Genomic DNA, 3,452 nt, shown 5'->3' on the forward strand with positions numbered 1-3,452 from the left:
ACCAGTTCAAGAAAACAGAAGATGGCAAATCAAAATTGCACATCAGTAATTTTTGCAAGTAAAATGAAGAAGTCACCAGTTTTCTGAATTAGTCCCTATTAGAGTTATTTGTTCCACACTATTGTATTTATACTGTCCCACTGCAATAATAGTAGAAATGTGAAACAGGAAAAAAAGCTTCAGACTTAAATCATTTGTTTTCCTTTTGGTGCTTGATGTCTTTAGATGCTGCTTCCATTTCTGTTTTTCTCTGTTAACTGGCATCTCCAGTTTTGCACATTTTTATCTAATGCTGGTGGCAGTTTGTTCATAGAGTAATTTATATCCTGCCATGAAATAAGAGTGACATTACTAAAAGCACAATATTAAAATTAATGATTAGGATCACCATTAGATAATGATTAACGCGTCTGTTGGTGAAGTATCTAAAGCTGTTGCTCCGCCTATCGCCTCTATTCTCTATGCCCACCTCTAGTGTTATGACACCGCCTTCCTGGACTCTGAGAGCGTTGTGCCTCACTACAGTGTCTGTGTGGACTGTGTGATACTGTCTGTAATCATTACTTGTTGTTTGTTGGGGTCTGCTGTTGAACTGAAGGTGGTTTATGAGCCGGACATGATTCGGATCATCTGTGGAGGCACTGCTGCTCTGGACCTGCTGATTGTTGAACTGGCTGTACTCGTAACTTGTTGTCTGTGGAGGTCTGTTGGGGTACAGCCTGTAAGGGTTACTTGTTGTCTCTGATGGTCTGTTGGGGTACAGCCTGTAAGGGTTACTTGTTGGCTGTGGAGGTCTGTTGGTGAACAGGCTGTAAGGGTTACTTGTTGGCTGTTGAGGTCTGTTGGGGTACAGCCTGTAAGGGTTACTTGTTGGCTGTGGAGGTCTGTTGTTGAAATAGTCTTGGCTATTTGATGGAACCTGATTGGAAGCTCAAAAGAAAGAAAACAAAAATCAACACTTACAAATGTTTTCATGAGTTTGTTCGCTGTCATTTCATTTATTAACATCACAGAAAAGTTACTTTTGAAGATGAAAATATTTTTTATTGCAAATTTTGCCAATTTTATGCTCCATAAACATGTTACTTAGCATGCAATTTCATTTGCATATGAAGGTTTTCACAGTGTTGTATCTTAGCATATTTACCATCATCTGAACTACTGTCAAATGGGGAAGTAGGCATCTTCTTGGACATCTTGGCGTCTTCACGCTCCCTCTTTTCCGTCAGGGCTGTAAGTGCAGCTAGAAGAATTGATATCTCCTGTTAGAGAAGGAGTTGGATCCAGATCATTCTTAAGTCAGATTTAAACATATGCAATTAGTACAGCAAAGATATCCCAGCCCAGCATGTGTTTTTCCTTCAACTTGTAGGAAGTCCTCCAAGTTCTCCACAATCTCAAAGTCAGAGAAAGTCACCTACCTAATATTGTGTTGGTCCCTATTTTGCTAACAAAACAGCCCTAACCCATTGAGGAATAGAATAGAATAGATCCCTGAAGGTGTGCTGTGGCATCTGACACCATGATGTTAGCAACAGATTCTTTAAGTCCTGTAAGTCGTGGCCTTTCTGTGTGGAGTTTGCATGTTCTCCACATTTTTGGATAGGTTTTCTCCCAGTATTCCACAGACATGAAATTAGTGGGGTTTGTTTCTCTGTGTTAACCCTGCATCAGAATGGATGAACTGAATTGAATTAAAATGGTAAATGGACTGGTTCTTATGTAGTTTTGTTCTACTCTGACCACTCAAAGCACTCTGCACACTTCTATCTTTCTATGTAAGTGCTTTCTGTCTAACGTTCACATGCATTCATACTCCGATGGATGAACTGAAGACAAACTTGGGGTTAGTATCATGCCCAAGGAGATTTGGCATGCAGACAGAAGCAGATGGGGATTGAACTTTCAACATTCTGATTAGAAGGTGACCTGAGGTACAGCCACTCCCATAATTCATAACCTTCGAATAACATTTCTATAATAAAGTTTGCGGGAGAGGTGGTGGAGCTCCAAAGTGACCTGTGTTTGAGCACTCTGACATTGATATGAACAGGAAAAATATTCACACATTTTTGCAAAATTCACCAAAGCAAGTCATAACATGCTATTCCCAAACAAGCTGTGTTTCCTGATGTAACTTTTCTTCAGGTTTTTTCAAAGCCACTGGACAATTTAGGCATCAAAATTTTGATCCAATAAATATTGGAGCGTTTTAAAGGCGTTTTAAAACACCTGCATATATTTTGAAGGTTCCAGGAAAGAGATTCAGAGTGATTAGTAACACCTAAAGTGCTAACATACCACAATCAACCTGTCAAACAGGGTGTTCTTAGTACTTAGTTTCACCTTTAAAATACAAAAACACATATAAACAACACACACTTCTGTCTTCACAAGGAGAGGCTACTCTCAAAGTATTCAAAGCAGCTCAGATGTCATATTTAATGTTACAGAAACAACAGATTAATAGTGAAAAGCAAACAATGAACACCAAATCTCTGTTTTTGTTTCATTCACCTCTCAGATTTAACCTTTTTTTTAATATCTGGATATTTGGATATCAGCAATATTACTGCTATGATTTCAACTTTGTATGTGTGTTTGTGTGTGTCTATGGTCCCGCATGTGTTACAGAAACTGTGAAATCTTGTCAGACTTGACTGTCTATGGGCAGATTTTGTCAACATGGTAAGCATCAATATGCAGTCATAAAACACAATAGGCAGCTGAAGTTCAATTTGATAATAAGTGTTGTCTCTGAACTTGTAACTAGTTTTGAATTGCTGTACAATAAAAGAATATTTAGAATTTATTTTCATAAATCGAATTCAACCTAACAACATTTTAGTTTAATATAGTTAACTAAAGTTCACATACTGTCATCACATTGCATTGAAACTACTTCCTCCAAAGCAAACTGTCATGGAGTGAATGTTAGGACCCAAATGCAGTTTTCATAGTTATGCAGAAATAACAAAAAACTAACCTTTTATTAAAGTCGAGGAGTAATCCACAACACACATAAAAAATAAGAAAACTTTCAAAAAGGATCACGAGGAGAACACGAGAGCACACAAACAGATACTGAAACAATGACTGACAGGCAGGGCAGGCCTGTGTAAACACACACAAGGGACTTTCAGATAAAACAGAAAGTAAACAAACCACTAAACAGATATGACAATGACATACAAGGAAACACTAGAGGAGGCTGGTCTTAAATACATAAAAAGACAAGGATATAACTTTAAATAACTCTTAACATTATCTGGATTATAAAATAACAAGAAGTAAACAGAAATGACTAAAGAGTCACAATGAGCCCAAGCAGGGAAGGCCAATTATAAACTCTGCAATGACAATACAATCTGACCACAATCAACTAGAAGTAAAACAGAAATGAGGAACAGTACAGGGGCACAATGTTGAAAACATAAGATTTCTAGATAGAA

General features: G+C 37.6%; 1 long non-coding RNA gene across 2 annotated transcripts; it reads right to left on the reverse strand.

Annotated features, from left to right (window-relative positions):
* Positions 1 to 249: 249 nt before the first annotated feature.
* LOC102295860 lies at positions 250 to 3,131 on the reverse strand. Of its 2 annotated transcripts, none has more exons than XR_006054480.1 (3): positions 2,987 to 3,131; positions 1,148 to 1,243; positions 250 to 930 (listed from the first exon to the last, which is right to left on the reverse strand). It is a non-coding gene; the product is annotated as a sporozoite surface protein 2 (long non-coding RNA). The 2 variants fall into 2 exon arrangements; XR_315945.2 differs by having other exon boundaries at positions 1,148 to 1,262; positions 2,987 to 3,129.
* Between the last annotated feature and the right edge of the window lie 321 nt (positions 3,132 to 3,452).

Source organism: Haplochromis burtoni, unplaced genomic scaffold, assembly GCF_018398535.1.
Source record: "Haplochromis burtoni strain Fernald_Lab_line unplaced genomic scaffold, NCSU_Asbu1 Contig_68, whole genome shotgun sequence".
NCBI classification, from domain to species: domain Eukaryota; kingdom Metazoa; phylum Chordata; class Actinopteri; order Cichliformes; family Cichlidae; genus Haplochromis; species Haplochromis burtoni.